Genomic DNA, 20,265 nt, shown 5'->3' on the forward strand with positions numbered 1-20,265 from the left:
GTGACAGAATTTTATTTCAAATTTTGATCAACGTATTTTTGTTATGTTGTAAATATTTTGTCAGAAATTTATATGTAAAAAAATATACGATCCAAGGTGATGATATAAATATATTTTGGAAAGCAGACAATACAATTATGGCAGACCTTGTATTGCACAAGCAGGCAATAGGGTATTCTGAAATGTTTTTTCAGAAATAGCTATATATAGATACATGTTGTGTATCTGCCCATATGTCTGAAAACTAGTCGGCAAAGAGTTAAGACTTACTCTCATGAACCGTGCATACGCTCAAGTTTACCACTGCAACTGAAGGGGCATCTCCGAATTACAATCACCACCATGTGGTGATTTATTCGGGTTAATCTTGTGTTCATATGAGCATTGTTATAAAACAGGAGTGTTTAATTAGTTACATAAAAAAACATGTTTGCCACAAAGATAATCTCAGCACATCAGTGAGGGTCGTTTACCATAAGGGTAAGTCTTACCTTTCTAAAACAGAAATCAGATTGGGTGCAACGCAATTGTGTAAAATATCAATATTGGGAACTCTAATTTGCCCATTTTTTTCGCATAAAATTATTATCAAAACCCTCATATCGAGCAGTGGTTTGCTTGCTTGGATAATCTAAATTAGTTGTATGTATAATAGTTGTCAAAAACATGCAGAGTCATTTAAATAAAATGTCATCATTACAATCTCTCAAAACTGCTAATTGATAGATTGAGAATCTAGGGAAGCACTCCATCTGCCAAACTCGACTGTCAAAAAGCCATAATAGCTGGAAATTAAACACTGATGTAAAAATGGTTGCGTGTGGAAAAGGGGGTGAAATGTTGAACACGAAGAGTTGACCATTTACTGGAAATCCATGTTGACCTTGCCCTCTTTTTTCGTGTCCGTGAATGGTGTTTGAAAACACTTTTTTGTAGAAAGTAGTTTTTATATAACGATCCTATCAATACTTTAATAACATACATTATATTTTAAACAACCAGTAACATATCTAAATAACTCAATAAATAAATAGGTCATGGTGGAGATGCACATGGGGAAAAGTGCACAAAGACTAAGGTAAAATAACATTAATCTCTAATTCAATGTTGTGTTCCAGAATCGGCCTGCCTAAGGGTCTTGTGAACTTAGGGTCCAATGAAAGAAATGTCTGGGTGTCTAAATGCTGTCTTGAAAATTACAGGCATTATGGTGCCAGACTACCCAGCCACATTTATTGAGAAGCACCGATTCATTAACCAAAATAATTTACACAAACGCCTTCACTCACTGTGTTTATTGCATAAAACACTATTCAAACTGAGCATTATTTCTAATCAGGTCCATAGAATGTAATTTCACTGCTGCCAAATGAATATGAATGACAATAAAAACGCCCATTACAAAGTTAAACGTGAGTGATGAGTAATTGTTAATAATGAATATGAATGTAAATGTGAAACAACGTTAAAGGGGTTTGAAAAATATAAAAGCTCAATCTAGTAGGAAAGAACTGCAAGCAATGAGGGGAAAACTATGCACAATGCAGAGCGAGAAACTCTGCCTAGATGGGGTACATGAATACCTTCTAAAACATTTAAAATGGCTAACATGTATCTTGCTTAACATTGTATTTGTAAAATAACTATTCCTTTGTTCCAAAAAAATCACAAAACGTTGCTTATGACAGGTGCGTGTTAAAGACAGACAGCCGAGATATCACAACCCTGAAAACATGCACCCCTTACCTGCAATTGGAACTTGTTCAGACTTGTTCAGACTGAAGTAAGTCAGAGCATTCACAGAATGTATATATTCAGCAAGTCTTATGTAAAGTAGTTCCACCTTTTACATACGAGGAACTGGAAACAGCGTTTAAACTGGTTATCAGCGTTGCTATTTTAGGCTGTATAGGGATGTATTCCATGGGCATCTCGATATTTGCATGGTATTTGCAATGTTTATTTGTTCAATAGGTTGGCATTTCTATTCCCTTCCTTGTCCCCAGAGCATGGCTTCCTTATCCACTACATCAGTTTCCAAGTTTGAACAACGTACAAACGATTTATATGAATAGGTTTAGAAAATCAGGAATGGAATTCTGATGGCTAACTCTTTTATTACGAATGCGTGTGTCCTTTTGTATTCCCAGGCCTCCATCTAATTTGGTACTATTCCTTTAGCTCTTAAAACTCATGTTTCCTCTCTCCTGCAAAAAACACACACACTGAATCCCAACAACATTAGATATTCCCATCCACTCTCCGGCCTCAATTTCCGCTGAAAAATCATAGAGAGGGTTATCGTCTCCCACCCCTCTGAAAATAACTCCCACAATGTGTCGCAATGACCCAGTACAATATGGTATCCACTTAGGTCCCTGCTCTTGTATGTGCTGTGACTTTCTTCCCTTCTCACTCTGTGGCTTACACTCCTAATTCTCATATAACTTGCTGCTGCTTTTGACACCACAGAACACTCCATACTCCTTAAGCACCTCCGTGACTTTGTAGACACTTCTGACACATTTCAATGCTTGATAAACTCGAACCTCTAAAACTGTCCCTTCTACATGTCCATATAAGGACTGTAGTCCTCTAAGAAACCAATGTGCTGTCGTGTTCCATAAGGCTTAATTATCAGCCTGGGGATGTTCTCAACACATATACTTATACTCTTTGAAATATAATAGATCACGACGTTTCGATCGCAACACAAGCAATCGACATCAGGTGGGGCAACCACAGAAAGAAAAAACTGCTGAAGTAGGCGAGAGATCGGCCGTGGCACGATATTATATAGGCCTCGGCAGTCGGGGGGGGAGAGAGAAGGGGGGGGGGTGAAGGAGGCGGGGCAGAAAGTGGACCTCGCCGCAGCACCCGCGTCACTGGAGTAAAGTGGACCACCGCGGCAGCACTGGAGAGATCAGCTGCAGGGGGGGGGGGAGAGGGGTGGGAAGGAGGCGGGGCAGAAAGTGGACCCCGCAGCAGCACCCGGGTCACCGGAGTAGAGATCGGAGAGAGATGCACAGAGAGATAGAGAGAGAAAGACACACAGAGAGTGAGGGAAAAAGTATTTGATCCCCTGCTGATTTTTTGTACGTTTGCCCACTGACAAAGAAATGATCAGTCTATAATTTTAATGGTAGGTTTATTTGAACAGTGAGAGACAGAATAACAACAACAAAATCCAGAAAAACGCATGTCAAAAATGTTATAAATTGATTTGCATTTTAATGAGGGAAATAAGTATTTGACCCCCTCTCAATCAGAAAGATTTCTGGCTCCCAGGTGTCTTATATATAGTTAACGAGCTGAGGTTAGAAGCACACTATTTAAGGGAGTGCTTGTAATCTCAGCTTGTTACCTGTATAAAAGACACCTGTTCACAGAAGCAATCAATCAATCAGATTCCAAACTCTCCACCATGGCCAAGACCAAAGAGCCATCCAAGGATGTCAGGGACAAGATTGTAGACCTACACAAGGCTGGAATGGGCTACAAGACCATCGCCAAGCAGCTTGGTGAGAAGGTGACAACAGTTGGTGCGATTATTCTCAAATGGAATAAACACAAAAGAACTGTCAATCTCCCTCGGCCTGGGGCTCCATGCAAGATCTCACCTCGTGGAGTTGCAATGGTCATGATAACGGTGAGGAATCATCCCAGAACTACACGGGAGGATCTTGTCAATGATCTCAAGGCAGCTGGGACCATAGTCACCAAGAAAACAGTTGGTAACACACTACGCCGTGAAGGACTGAAATCCTGCAGCGCCTGCAAGGTGCCCCTGCTCAAGAAAGCACATATACATGCCCGTCTGAAGTTTTCCAATGAACACCTGAATGATTCAGAGGACAACTGGGTGAAAGTGTTGTGGTCAGATGAGACCAAATTTGAGCTCTTTGGCATCAACTCAACTCGCCGTGTTTGGAGGAGGAGGAATGCTGCCTATGACCCCAAGAACACCATCTCCACCGTCAAACATGGAGGTGGAAACATTATGCTTTGGGGGTGTTTTTCTGCTAAGGGGACAGGACAACTTCACCGCATCAAAGGGACGATGGACGGGGCCATGTACCGTCAAATCTTGGGTGAGAACCTCCTTCCCTCAGCCAGGGCATTGAAAATGGGTCGTGGATGGGTATTCCAGCATGACAATGACCCAAACACACACGGCCAAGGCAACAAAGGAGTGGCTCAAGAAGAAGCACACTAAGGTCCTGGAGTGGCCTAGCCAGTCTCCAGACCTCAATCCCATAGAAAATCTGTGGAGGGAGCTGAATGTTCGAGTTGCCAAACGTCAGCCTCGAAACATTAATGACTTGGAGAAGATCTGCAAAGAGGAGTGGGACAAAATCCCTCCTGAGATGTTTGCAAACCTGGTGGCCAACTACAAGAAACGTCTGACCTCTGTGATTTCCAACAAGGATTTTGCCACCAAGTACTAAGTAATGTTTTACAGAGGGGTCAAATACTTATTTCCCTCATTAAAATGCAAATCAATTTATAAAAAATTTTGACATGCGTTTTTCTGGATTTTGTTGTTGTTATTCTGTCTCTCACTGTTCAAATAAACCTACCATTAAAATTATAGACTGATCATTTCTTTGTCAATGGGCAAACGTACAAAATCAGCAGGGGATCAAATACTTTTTTCCCTCACTGTAGGCAGGTAGGATGGAAACATCACAGTCAGTAAAGACTTTAACTGGTTAATAACGTCCTTCCAATGATTGCTCAGTTTGTACCCATCTTCTTGGTTGAAGTTGTGTCTGTGTTTCTATATCTGGATGGCTTCATGAACACATCTCTGATAATAGCCGGTGGGTTTGCAGAGTACCTTCGTCTAGAAAAAGTCAATTTAGTGTGAGCCCACTGCGTTAAAACAATGATCAGCAACGGCAGAGGTATTGGTCCTACCGTGTTTCAGACCTGCCTTGTGTTCGCGAACGCGGTCCGAGACATGTCGTTTCGTTTCCCAATGTAACTGCTGCTGCAGCCACAACTCAGTTTGTAGACACCCGAGTATTGCATATCAGTAATCACATCAATCTTGATTTGTAGCTTTTGTGACTGCAGGAATCCATACTTTTTAGTTCTTTCGGTAAAGTCACGTAGGTATAAAATATAATAAATCACGACTTTCGATTACAAGACAAGTGGTCGTCCTCAGGCGGAAAAAATATAATCCAGCAGTGGAACTGCTGAACTCGCGAGGGCGAGCCACAACAAGACTATATATGTGGCGATGGGCAAGCAAGCAGGGTCTGAGCTGGAAAGAAATTCCACCCCACACAACACCATAGGGCCCGTTGCATCTCCGACCAGCACCACCGAGCTAGTGAGTTGGAGCACGTACACCAAGCCCTCAGGATGAACGGATACTCAGACCGTACAATCCGCAAAGCTGCTTTCCCAGCCATGGGGAGACAACCTTCTGAGGATCCAAGCAAAACCATCACTTTGCCATACATAGCAGAGGTACGTAGATGACACTTTTGTCATCTGGCCACATGGCCGGCCTGCTATAGACCAATTCCTTGACCACATCAATTCCATACACCCAGCCATCAGATTCACCATGGAAGTCGAAAAAGATGGCAAGCTACCCTTTTTGGATGTCCTAATTGAAAGGAGACTTGAAGGTTCAATGAGCCACTGTCTACAGGAAAGCGACCCATACGGATGCTTACCTAAAACCGGATTCCCATCACCATCCATCCCAGAAGAATTCCCTCATCAAGGCTCTACACCATAGAGCCCAATGCATCTCCGACCAGGAACACATTGCCAGTGAACTCAAGCACGTACGCCAAGCTCTCAAGGCTAATGGTTACTCCGACTACACAATCCGCAAAGCCATCACTTCAACCATCAAGAAGGATCCTGTTGAGAAGCCATTCAAAACCATCACCTACACTACATTGCGGGGATCACAAAAAAGATCTCCAAAATCCTGAACAAACACAAGATCCAGGTCCGATTCAACACAGTACATACAATCCGTGATCTGGTCCCGTCTGTAAAAGATGTGGTTCCAGACATACAGTACCCTGGCGTCTACAAACTAAGTTGCCTCTCTGGTAGCAGTTACATTTGAGAAACCAAACGACATGTCTCGGACCGCATCCGTGAACATAAAGCAGACCTGAAACACGGTAGGACAAACACCTCAGCCGTGGCAGATCACTGTTATAATTCAGTGGGCTCACATGACGTTGACTTCTCCACGACAGAGGTTCTCTGCAAGCCATCTGGCTACCATGAGAGATTCGTTCATGAGGCGATCCACATATACAAACACAGAGACAATTTCAACCGAAAAGATGGATTCTGGCTCAGCAATCATTGGAAGGACGTGATTAACCATTTCGGGTCTTAACTGATTGTGTTCACGCTTACGGTGACTTTCAGACCACAGTCCACTCACTGGCATTGACTATATATCTTTGTATTCTCCGCAGGAAATGGAGTCTTTGCTCCGCTGCAACTCTCCTTCCACCACTCTCCCATTGACATATTCCGTTGCTTCCTCTTAGTACCTTTCACGCGACGGTCAATGGTATAGTGTATAGCAGATTGTATAATAAGAAATAGTTTTAAAGTGTAATGTTTAATATAATGTATAAGGTAATATATATATATATAGTATCATAATTGTATAGTGAATATACAGCAGTATGGTATACAGTAGGGTGGGTAGAATAATACATAGTGTAATATTACAATGTATAGTCTAAGGCAGGCATTTCCAAAGTCCGGCCCGCGGGCCAATCACGGCCCACGGTCAGATTTCATACGACCCGCAGCTTCGGTTTTATAATGTGTTATTTATGGCTCGCTCGCTCTGTCAGAACAAATAAATCATAAAACTTTAAAGATGTAATTCCTCCATTCACCACACGGTGGCAGCACCATTATAATGCTATCTGGCTCTGCATCCGTGCCGCGAACCCTTCTCGAATCATTTCTGCCATGGCGACTGCAAAAAAAAGAGAAAAGTTGACAGAGAGGGCCACTGCTTTCAGGAGCGGTGGGAATTACAATACTTCTTCACTGAAAATCGAGGCAATTGTGTTTGTCTAATTTGTAAAGAGACGGTTGCCTTGTTTAAGGATTTCAACGTAAAGAGACACTACGAGACTAAACATGCTACAACATACGACAAGCTAACAGGGAGTGACCGCGCTGAAAAAGTGAAGTAACTCCAAGCTGCTCTGGCATCGCAACTCCAAGCTGCTCTGGCATCACAACAGTGATTCTTCACGCGGGCCTGTGAGTCAAAGGAAAACATCACCAAAGCCTTTGCAGTTATTGAAAAGGACATGTTGCTTTTCTCTTCTCCGTTCGTGGACCCTGATGATGCTCCTCCACAGCTGCAACTGGAGCTCATTGAGCTGCAGTGTGACAATGAGTGCCGCGGAAAACACCAGCAGTGTTCTCTTGCTGACTTTTACCGGCAGCTGAACAAAAGCAGGTTTCCAGAAATGCGATCATTCGCTAAGAAAATGTTTAGCTTATTCGTCTCCACATATTTGTGTGAGCATACATTCTCAATCATGAACTTTAACAAGAACCGATTGAGGCCAAGGATGAGTGACTCCCACTTGCCTGACATTTTACGCATCTCAACCACTGCCCTCAAGCCAGACCTGGTCTCTTTACTGAAATCTAGATCTCAGTATCACCCTTTTCATTAGTGTCAGCAAGTTATCTGTTCCTTGATCAATCTGAAATTGAGTGTTTTGAACGGTAACATCTGTCACTATTAACAGTGAAAAGCCTAAAGCACACTAATGCACTTGGACTTATGGCACTTGTTTTATTAAACTCTTGAATAAGATTTGGTTATAACTGTTGATGTTATGTACCTGTAGATGTGACGCAAACTATTGCTTTCTGAAAGATCTTGTAAAAGACAAGGGCAAAATTCACTTGTTTAAAAGTTTAATGATAACAGACCACTTTGCATTACTTATAACTGTTGTTTAAAATGTAAAAAAAATAAAAAAATGTTCATGAGGCAAATATATTTAACTCATGGATATTTAAGGTATTCTATACAGTTTGTTCAATGTTATCTGACTGAATGAAAGGCAGAATTGTGATTTTAGAGTTGTTCACGTCTGCCTGAGTGGCTTATATTTGGTTACATTGTCATTTGAAAAATAAAGGTAATTGTGACAATGAAAATTGTTTTAAAACAGTGTGTAATTTCACGTAACTTTTGTGGTAAAAAAATTGTCAGAAGGAACTATTGGCCCTCGGGCATCTTCACTTTATCAAATTTGGCCCTCTTTGCAAAAAGTTTGGACACCCCTGGGTTGGGCCAACGGTGGCCAGGACCCCTCTGAGGGGAGAGGGCTGGGGGATGCGTGTGATCCCACAGAGCCCCGCCCCTCAGTGGGAAACGGTATATAAAGCGGGTTCTTGAGAGCGCTGGGCAGTTCGCCTCAAGCCGAAGTCAGAAGCCCGCCTGGAGACAAGACCCTGGACCCCAAGCCACCGACGTCCTTTTAAGGTCCAGGGCTCAGTGCGGTGCCAGTGGTCGGAGGTTAGGACCCTGAGGTTCCCTCGGCCTGATTTCCTTCTGAGGGCCAGGTCCGGACGTGCCAGTGGTCAGGGACCCACCGGACCAGTGGTGGGTCAGCCTCCCCTAGGTCTAGCCAGTCGGAGGGCTAGAGAAGTCAGAGTGACTAGGTACGATAGCCCGGAGGCTGTACCTCTCCAGGTTGTGGGTGAAAGGGGCCACTACCCCTTTGTGTTAGGAATTAAGTATACCTTGTTATATTATACATTAACCGTGTTACCTCTACGACGACTCCGTCTCCATACAAGAACATTACACATTTATTAAATTACACAGCGGGGTAACTCTACCCCTTAACAAGACAACAATCTAGGGTGGTGACCACCCTGGCTAACTACACAGTTTACAAGGTAACTAACAAACGCGGACCAGGACAACCAACACACCGCCTAGTCCGCGTGCCCGAAGATCAAAAAACGTGGACGAAGGGTTTCTTCCCCGGGATGGACAGACCCGATCCCTTCCGGGACTTGGCTTTTATTTCCTGTGACATGGCCGAGCTCCGCCCCTGGCTACGCCCTCTTTCCAGAACCCTCTCGAGGAACCTCGGTCCTCATCACATGACCCTCGCACCCCCTTCTCGGGGGCCCCCCTGTCATCCCGTCCGGTCACGTGTCCTCTCGGGTCACCCAGACTGCCATGACCTTACCCGACCTTCTCTTCAGGCCGGCACACACAGACCGTGCTCCTCTAGGGCCGGTACTGTACTACAATATGATGTCACTACACGTGTATAAGTAGCTTGAATTACACAAATTTGGACTTATATCGCACAAAAGATGTAGAAACCTGTCAAACCAGTGTGAACTTGGACATTCTGGTTGCATTACACTTTATGCTGAAATATTATACCTTTGCAAGATAATTTTATTTAAATGCTAAATCTCATGACGAAGCTGGTCTATGAAAATGTATCTCAGTCAAAGACAATCCACTACTATATGCAGGCCTCTCAAAGCCATTGCCGTCTCTCACATTCGTGCAATATCATACACATATATAATAGCCAAGATCTGTCCTTCTGTGACTGTGATTAACGCCCCTGGATTGGTTGAAGTGCGTCACGTGACCGCGAGCTAGCAGCTAACCAGAGGTGCGCCCTTCCCAAATATGTACGCCCCCGGATTGGTTGAAGTGCGTCACGTGACCGGGAGCTGCCCACTTCGAGAAACAGCAACATCATGGCCAAAGCGCCGGAGACGCAGCTACAGAAAGCTGACGGTCGATCCATTCACACACGGCTCACTCGTACACACAGCTCACACTCACACACACACAATCGCATGCAGCTCAGAGGAGACGGGTGAGTCAGAGTGAGGAAGCTGACGGTCGATCTACTCACACACGGCTCACTCATACACACAGCTCACTCACACTCACACACAATCGCATGCAGCTCAGAGGAAATGGGTGAGTGAGAGTGAGGCAGAGCCGTGCTCCGTCCACTGCTGCCCTGAGGAACCCCCGTGCTCTCCACTGCTGGCTTTGAGGGAGAGCCGCGCTGTCTCCACTGCTGCCGTGAGGGAGCCAGACGCACTCTCTCCACTGCTGCCCTGAGGCAGAGCCGTGCTCTGTCCACTGCTGCCCTGAGGGAGAGCCGTGCTCTGTCCATTACATTAGTACTCGAGTTTTTTTGGTGCTTAAATCCACTGCTGGATGAAGGCCCACCGCACACTGTGCGAGTGGATCGTAAGGATTTACTTGACCAGTCTGTTGGGGGCCGCCGCACGCTCTGGTTGTTGGGGGGTGCCGCAGGCTGTGGTTGTGCGGGGGTTCGCCTGCGGCGCACCCCAACAACCTAGTAATTATAATAATACGCACAGCACCTGCACACAACATGATTTCATTGCTGTCTCCTCAGTGTGTCATCCCCTTACATGTGATACGTTCCTTGGCTGCCACTCCGTCTACCACTCCATTAATTATATCTAATCCACGTGTTCATATTTCTGCCTCTCCTTGTAATTCCACGCATTAATTTCTCCGTGCTTATTTTGTTACTTTAAAATGTTTGTTAACTTTTTTTTGTAATGACCATTTTCTGAATCATATGTCATAGCAGACAGTACGCACAAATTAAATATGCTGTTTTCTCATGAAGATTGGTATGTTACTTTTCAATATCAAGTTTAGCATTCCTAAAGCGCTCCAACCTATTGTTCACCTCTTTATTTTTATTTGTTCAGTCTACATTCAATAACTGCCAAAGGTACACATACTGTGCTGTGCTTTCCGTTGGAAAGCACAGCACAGTATTACAGTTTTTCTGCCTCGGGCCTAACATTTATGTATTGCCAATCATACATTTTTGTTTTGCTGCAAGATGTCTTCACTTAGTTACATGCTGTGGTCTCTTATTTATGTTCTTATTCATACGTTTGTTATTCTTAATAGTAGTCAAAGACTCTCACACTGTCCTATTTGTCCTTTTACTCTATTGCAAACTTCGTCATCGGTTGTTTGAGAATAAGGACATTTTGTCTTCTTCATGAAGCGTATAACATTCCATCTTCTTTCAGCTTTTTTGTTCGTGATAAGATCTCTGGGTCACTTCCTTCAAGGACATAAAACGCTGATGCACGCAGCAATCTGATCTTGATTACCGTACAGTACTGTAGAACATTTTTTCAAATGACACTCCACAGTATTCGCTCGTTCTCGAAGAAAGAGGCACAAGGAACCACAGATAAGCGGGAAAGGCAGCCAAACTTTTAGTCGGCATAAAGTAGGGGTGTCCAAACTTTTTGCAAAGAGGGCCAGATTCAGTCAGATAACATTGAACAAACTGTAAAGAATACCTTAAATTTCCATGAGTTAAATATCTTTGCCTCATGAACATTTTAAACAGGAGTTATAAGTAATGCAAAGTGGTCTGTTATCATTAAACTTTTAAACAAGTGAATTTTGCACTTGTCTTTTACAAGATTTTTCAGACAGCAATAGTTTGTCACATCTACAGGTACATAACATCAACAGTTATAACCAAATCTTATTCAAGAGTTTAATAAAACAAGTGCCATAAGTCCAAGTGCATTAGTGTGCTTTAGGCTTTTCCCGGTTAATAGTGACAGATGTTACCGTTCAAAACACTCAATTTCCGATTGATTAAGGAACAGATAACTTGCTGACACTAATGAGAAGGGTGATACTGAGATCTAGATTTCAGTAAAGAGACCAGGTCTGGCTTGAGGGCAGTGGTTGAGATGCGTAAAATGTCATGCAAGTGGGAGTCACTCATCCTTGACCTCAATCGGTTCATGTTTAAGTTCATGACTGAGAATGTTTGCTCACACAAATATGTGGAGCCGAATAAGCTCAGCATTTTCTTAGCGAATGACCGCATTTCTGGAAACCTGCTTTTGTCCAGCTGCCGGTAAAAGTCAACAAGAGAACACTGCTGGTGTTTTCCGCGGCACTCATCGTCACACTGCAGCTCAATGAGCTCCAGCTGCAGCTGTGGAGGAGCATCATCAGGGTCCACGGAGAAGGGAGAAGAGAAAAGCAACATGCCCTTTTCAATAACTGCAAAGTCCCGAAAGCGTTTGTTAAATTCCACAGAAAGAGATGCGATAGTTGTTGCATAACTCTTCATTTGCGCACCGATGTTGTCCTGTGGGAAACTGTCAATGACCTCTTTCAAAGCTGGGAAGTGCGCGGTGCAGGGCTCTTGTTTGGGACAAGTGTCTTTGGAAAAGTTGCAGTTTGGTTCCAAAGGCTTTGATGTGAGCGTATAGCTGGCTCACCACTGCATCTTTTCCTTGAAGATTAACATTCAGCGCATTCAGATGCTTCGTTATGTCAATAAAAAAATCCAGATTTGCCAGCTATACAGGATCGGACAGTTCTTCCATTGGTTGTCCCTTCTCACCCAAAAAATGCCCAATTTCCTCTTTGAGAGAGAAAAATCGCTGCAGTGCGGACCCCCGACTTAGCCACCTCACATCATGGGGACCTCATTTGCCAGTAAAAATATGATAATTGGTTCTTTACCCTTCTATCTGGCAACAAAACTGACACCTTTTTGCAAGGAGTCATGTTTGTGTAGAGGTGTAATTGCGCATGGCTACGAATGTTGAGGTGTGATTATGCATGGCCACGGATGGCCAACAAACACAAGGGGCGGGGTTACGGCCGTACACAAGGGTGGCGCTCGCACCGACGTCCGCATGTGTATCCCCCACGGGCCCCCCCTCGGGGGCGAGTCCTATAAAAGGTGATGAGCTCGAGGGCTCGAGGTCGGGACTCAGCTTTAACCAGAGAAGAACGAAGACCTGCTAGTATAGGCCCCGGAGCTCCCCTGGCTCGCTGTCCTTCTAAGGGCCGACCAGGGCAAGCCGGTGGCGTGGCCCCGAGAGCCCAGACGAAGCTGGTCTGGTGACTCAGGGAGCCGGGATCCCAGCTTAACCAAGCTGGGACAGATAGCCTCCCCTAGTCCCGTAGTGGAGGAGTTGGTATAGGCTAGAGGGGTTAGCTGTCGAGAAATCCCTGTAGCCAAGTGACCTGTAATAACTGTGTTGGTGTAATAAATAAGTGTGCCTCCGATCCTGTCGTCAAGCCTCCATATATACTTACTACATTTGCATAGACCGCAATACCTGCAGTCATAATACAAACAAAAGAACATAACTCTGATAATGTGCAAGGACAGTGCACATTATCAGAGTTATGTTCTTTTGTTTGTATTATGACTGCAGGTATTGCGGTCTATGCAAACATGACTCCTTGCAAAAAGGTGTCAGTTTTGTTGCCAGATAGAAGGGTAAAGAACCAATTACCACCTCACATCGTTGTGATGTATTACATGACCGTATTCAGCCTGGATGTCACGCAAGAACGGCTGAAACTGTCGGCGTTATAGAGCTTTAGAGCGAATAGAATCGATTGCCTTTGCCACTGGTTTCATAACATCGTCAAATTTGAGATGTTTGGCGCAAAGAGCCTGCTGGTGAATGATACAGTTACGTTTAATAGCGTTACCTGCTTCTTCGCTGACTTTATTGCAGATCAGTGTGGACAATCCACTTCGCTCACCAGCCATTGGAGGCGCACCATCGATAATGATCCCAGAAACTTTACTCCATGGTAGTTTAATATCATCAACAGCTTCACAAACAGAAACTAATAAATCTGTTCCTCTGGTTTGCCCTTTAAGGCTTTTAAGGTCAAGCAGCTCCTCTGTCACGTTCATGTTGTCATCAACTCCTCTTCAAAAAATAGTAGTTGTGCAGTGTCAGATGCATGGTGCTTTCATCGCAGGCTAATGAGAAATAATCAAAAGCCATTCCCCTGTCCCCCAGTTGTCTCTGAATATCGGACAATATGTCCTCAATTCTCCGTGCCACAGTGTTGCGTGCCAGGCAAACATTCCTAAATTCTTGCTTCTTCTCGGGGTAAATGTTCTCTACCATTTTCATGACAGTCTTTGATAAACGCACCTTCAGTATAAGGTTTGCCATGTTTAGCTATTAACATGGCCACTTCATAGCTGGCTTTGGTGATGTTTTCCTTTGACTCACAGGCCCGTGTGAAGAACCGCTGTTGCGATGCCAGAGCAGCTGGGAGTTGCTTCACTTTTTCAGCGCGGTCACTCCCTGTTAGCTTGTCGTATGTTGTAGCATGTTTAGTCTCGTAGTGTCTCTTTACGTTGAAATCCTTAAACAAGGCAACCATCTCCCCCTATCTCCGGTTGTAGCCAACGTTTTCATGGAGAAATTTGAGACTGACGCCATCCAGACTTCCACTCTACGCCCGACCTTATGGAAGAGGTATGTAGATGACACTTTTGTCATCTGGCCACATGGCCGGTCTGCTCTAGACCAATTCCTCGACCACATCAATTCCATACACCCAGCCATCAGATTCACCATGGAAGTCGAAAAAGATGACAAGCTACCCTTTATGGATGTCCTAATTAAAAGGAGACCTGATGGTTCAATGAGCCACTCTGTCTACAGGAAAGTTATCCATACGGATGCTTACCTAAAACCGGTATCCCACCACCATTCATCCCAGAAGAATTCTCTCATCAAGACTCTACACCATAGAGCCCAATGCATCTCCGACCAGGAACACATTGCCAGTGAACTCAAGCACGTACGCCAAGCTCTTAAGGCTAATAGTTACTGCGACTACACAATCCGTAAAGCCATCACTCCAACCATCAAGAAAGATCCTGTTGAAGAGCCATTCAAAACCATCACCTTACCCTACATTGCGGGGGTCACAAAAAAGATCTCCAAAATCCTGAATAAACACAAGATCCAGGTCCGATTCAACACAGTACATACACTCCGTGATCTGGTCCCGTCTGTAAAAGATGTGGTTCCAGACATACAGTACCCTGGTGTCTACAAACTAAGTTGCCTCTGTGGCAGCAGTTACATTGGAGAAACCAAACGACATGTCTCGGACCACATCCGTGAACATAAAGCAGACCTGAAACACGGTAGGACAAACACCTCAGCCGTGGCAGATCACTGTTATAATTCAGTGGGCTCACATGACATTGACTTCTCCAAGACAGAGGTTCTCTGCAAGCCATCTGGCTACCATGAGAGATTCGTTCATGAGGCAATCCACATATACAAACACAGAGACAATTTCAACCGAGAAGATGGATTCTGGCTCAGCAATCATTGGAAGGACGTAATAAACCATTTCGGGTCTTAACTGATTGTGTTCACGTTTACGGTTACTTTCAGACTGCAGTCCACTCACTGGCATTGTATTCTCCGCAGGGAATGAAGTCTTTGCTCCGCTGCAAGTCTCCTTCCACCACTCTCCCATTGCCATATTTCGTTGCTTCCTCTTAGTACCTTTCACGCGATGGTCACTGGTATAGTTTTTAGCAGATTGTATAATAATAAATAGTATAAAAGTGTAATGTTTAATATAATGTATAAGGTAATATATATAGTATCGTAATTGTATAGTGAATATACAGCAGTGTGGTGTACAGTAGGGTGGGTAGAATAATACATAGTGTAATATTACAATGTATAGTCTAAGTTATAGGGTGGTGTATAGTAATGCAGTGTATAATTTAATGTTGGGTTTCTCTATGGCAGTATATAGTATGGGGTATATCCGTGTGATGTAAGAAAAAAGTTTAGCTGGAGGCATATTATATATATATATTTTGCGACGTAGAATTGTAATGTATGACTTACTGTTAGTAGCTCAGCTTATTGGAGAGTATTTTGAGTATATTGATGATATTGATGTAGTTTATATTTTAGTTTTTTACGTGGTGGTTTGGCTGCTGCAGCTCCTTACTATTAAAATGCCTTCCCTTTATTACTGCTAATACTACTTCCTCCCTTTATTACTGCTAATCCTACATAATACACGAGCATAATGTGACTTTGAGACCCCCCCCCCCCCTTCACCTACACATTCCACAAGTAGTGACTAATCCCATATCTGCATTTGCCATAAATATGCTAAATTCCTGTTGATATGCAAATTCCTTTGTCAAGGCTCCCTCCTCCTCTAACCCAGCTTAAATATACGCTGCCAAGCTTGGTGGTGTTCATTCAGACGCTGTCTTTCCGACAGCCCTGTTCTTCACCTAAGGACGGCTGCTTGCGTTGTGGCCGAAACGTCGTGAGAATTGTATTTTATTATGTTTTATTTTTATAATTTTGTTATTTCCCTTCTACGTGACTTTACCGAAACAACCAAGAAGAAGTTTGGTGGAATTTTGACGTTCTGGTTAGGAGGGGAGTATCGGACCCAAGGGCTTCCACATTGATCTCCAGAACCAATACCTGTCAACCCATACCGTTTACCCCGTATTCTTGAACAGGGAAATTTTGTTTTAGGTCCGCATAGCAAATAGTTTTTTGTCTGTTTGTGTTTCTCCCTTGTAACGGGACTTTGTAGGATAAACGTTGAGATTCATAAGGGCACGAGGTGACCAATAAGGTCTGAATTGGTCTGTAATAATGTAGGCACTGATAAGGGGTTGACAGGTATGATAACCCACAAGTAATATCGCAAATGTGAAGAAAAAAAAACCCAAATACAATCCGATGTTTTCTGACGGATAGTGAGGACTTCTCCCCCAACACCCAGAGGACTGTCCAATACAGCCATGGTGCCCAGTGGAGGATGAGGCAACCTTGTTTGAAATGACTGTAGGTGTGAGTTTTGGCATGTGCTCGGGCGTATGCGTGAGCGAGTTTGTATGTGTGCTCAGGTGTCCTTGAGGGATTTTTTGGCGAGATGGGGGATGGGGGAAATCCACTTTTCCGCTAGCGATATAAAACTGCACTTCCCGGTGAACTTTTATGGTGATCTATCTAAAAAAAAAACCACCCTGACAAGAGTGTGACTTCACCGATCGTACATACTCAGGTGACCTGGCTTTCCAAATGAAATGGTGATGCCTGCGACGTTATCTTAACGGAAGCACCCTTCAAGGACGGTGTAATGCATGATGAATTACCCTCGGCTACTTGCACAAGGTGAGTACGTTCATACAAATGAAATTCGATACTTCCAAAGACAAACGCACGTTGGAAGGTGCTACAGAATCCATACGTTGGCATGAATTTTCGCATTGTTCAGTGGAAATGAACATGGAGAAACGTAATTGAAGACCTGTTTATACGAGTTCACGGTTACCCTGAGCAGCACATGCTGGAATATTTACTTCTCTCCAATGCCTGTGTGCTTTCACAGCAACGACGTTATGTCGTATTTTTAGCCACCAATGCCGCAACCTAAACTCCTAAAGTCAACGCTCCAATGTAACAATATCTTGAACCGTAAACACACGCGCACATGGGCGTGCATACGATTATGCAGGTACGTGTGACCGGACATTTGCTCGATGATTTTGTGGCACAAGTAATGGAAGTTGCCTATTCACATGTTTTTTTAAAAATAAATTGCCTCAATGTTAAAAGGTAACGGTTGCAGCCCTGCAATTATTTGCTCTAGCCACAGCTGGCAGAAGGAGCTCCCACTCGAGGCAGCTCTATAGAGGGCTTCTTTAGCAGTGGTTCTCAACCAGGGGTACGTGGCAATGTATCAGGGGGTACTTGAGGTGATTTTATAATTGTGTGAATTTATACCATACGTGAGTAATGTATGAATCTGCCGATATAAAATATCTAGGATCGATTTTAAATCCATGTGGTAACCTAGAATGATATGTAAGACCTATCTAAACTCAATGATCTAAATAATGTAATTTGAAGCTTTCATGACTGCAGGAATTACTCTGGTTCCTTCGGTAGTCACGTAGAAAGAAAATAAATTAAATAATAGAATTCGACGTTTCTACTGCAACTCAGAGGTGTTGTGTCTCTGTGTGTCTATGTGTGTGTCTCTCTGTGTCTCTGTATTGTCTCTGCTTGTGTGTCTGTCTATGTGTCTCCGTGTCTGTGTTTTGTCTCTCACATTTTGCAATCTTTGGAAGAACAATCAACCAGGTAGGGTGTTGACTGTTGTGTTAGCCGACTCTGTGTTGTATTGCATTATATTTCTAAGTTTACTTGGTTTGTTTTCTACCTCATGACGATTGCTTGTGTTGCAATCGAAACGTCGGATTCTATTAGTTATTTTATTTTCTTTCTACGTGACTTTACCGAAAAAACCAAAGACGAAATAATGTGGTTTCTCAGAGTAACCAGCGGCCTTGTGCACGCAAAGCGTCCGTTTAATTTGTATTCGCTTGCAGTTACTCGCTAGTTAGGGATACCTCACAAAATTGAGAATTGGTTAAATTATTGATGCTCATTATTCATACATTTATTTCTCACATTGGGCCAGACTTGGAAAATGTGGCCATATCCACACTTTTATGTCTTCCAAAGGGTTAAATTTAATTTTCCATTCTATATTCGTTTAGCATTTGAGGTTTTTAGTACTTTGCGTCAGTATTGATACTTATCCGATGATCAAGTATTCCAACATGTGATTGCGTACTCTTTGATTCTTTCGGTAAGTCACCTAACCAAATTTTTTCTTGCTGTGGTTGTCCCACCTGATGACGATTGCTTGTGTTGCGATCGAAACGTCGTGATCTATTATTTTTTATACCTACGTGACTTTACCGAAAGAACCAAAGAGTATGGATTCCTGCAGTCACGAAAGCTTCAAATCAAGATTTGATTGCATGATTCACACAAACATCTAATTAGTCTAATCAATCTACCTGTTACATCATAGCTATTTGCTGATATAACACATGAGTCAGAAAAAGTGTTTATACTTGTATAATAGTTTAATGTAGTAGGTAAACACAAGCTTTAATATGGATATAATAATGTAGAGCAATCCTTCTCAAACTCTAGATCTCACCCTACCATCAGCATTCACACATAAATAAAACATTGAGTGATTACACATTTCAATCATTTGATGATTGTAAAATATGAAATACAACTTAAATTAAAACGCAGGTAAATCACCAAAAGATTCTGTCTCTTCAGGGGTAACTTGAGAGTTCAGCGTAGACTGACATTTCACCCAGACTGCCTGAATTATTTGGACAATAGCCATTCAAATGGTCTGAAAATGTGGAATTTTGACAGAATCTTTACGTTGTCTTTCAACTGCCTGAATGTTTTTAGTGTCCACGATTTCGAAAACTCATGGAAGAAATTAATAAAATACCATCAAACGTATACACTTTAAATCATGGGAGTTTGTAAAAAAGAATGCTTACAAGTTGATTACATGAGACTAAATACAAGCATTGAGTCGCACAATTATACACCAACCCTTATATACCCAATTTGGAATAGTCAAAGATTTTGATGGGAGTTTTGTAAACTACGTTTAACGAAAACAAAAACATACGATGGAAAGCTAAGTGATTCTTGACTATAACCTACAGTTTATCACAGAACTGGGTCCCCAGGCATGATTTCATCAATCTTAATGAACATTTATATAATCAAGTACCACTGCGTCACTGCCTTAATATTAAATTTCGATTTAAAGCTTTCGTGACTGCAGGGATTCATCTTCTTGTTTCTTTCGGTAAAGTCACGTAGAAGGGAAGTAATAAAATAATAAAAATAAGACATAATAAAACAATTCTCACGACGTTTCGGCCACAACGCAAGCAGCCGTCTTCAGGTGAAGAATGAGACACTACCAAACTAGGAGCTTATATATAAGCTGCATTGGGGGTTGAAGAGCGCCTTAACAAAAAGAATGTGCATGTGAAGAGGAATTTAGCATATTCATGGTTCAATGAGCCACTCTGTCTACAGGAAAGCCACCCACACGGATGCTTATCTAAAACCGGATTCCCACCACCATCCATCCCAGAAGAATTCCCTCATCAAGACTCTATATCATAGAGCCCAATGCATCTCCGACCATGAACACATTTCCAGTGAACTCAAACACGTACGCCAAGCTCTTAAGGCAAATGGTTACTCCGACTATACAATCCGCAAAGCCATCACTCCAACCATCAAGAAGGATCCTGTTGAGGAGCCTTTCAAGACCATCACCTTACCCTACATTGCTGGGGTCACAAAAAAGATCTCCAAAATCCTGATTAAACACAAGATCCAGGTCCGATTCAACACAGTACATAAAATCCGTGATCTGGTACCGTCTGTAAAAGATGTGGTTCCAGACATACAGTACCCTGGCGTCTACAAACTAAGTTTCCTCTGTGGTAGCAGTTACATTGGGGAAACCAAACG

The sequence above is a fragment of the Lethenteron reissneri genome, chromosome 21 (genome assembly GCF_015708825.2).
Source record: "Lethenteron reissneri isolate LAM-NWPU_2019-01 chromosome 21, ASM1570882v1, whole genome shotgun sequence".
Classification (NCBI taxonomy): Eukaryota; Metazoa; Chordata; class Hyperoartia; order Petromyzontiformes; family Petromyzontidae; genus Lethenteron; species Lethenteron reissneri.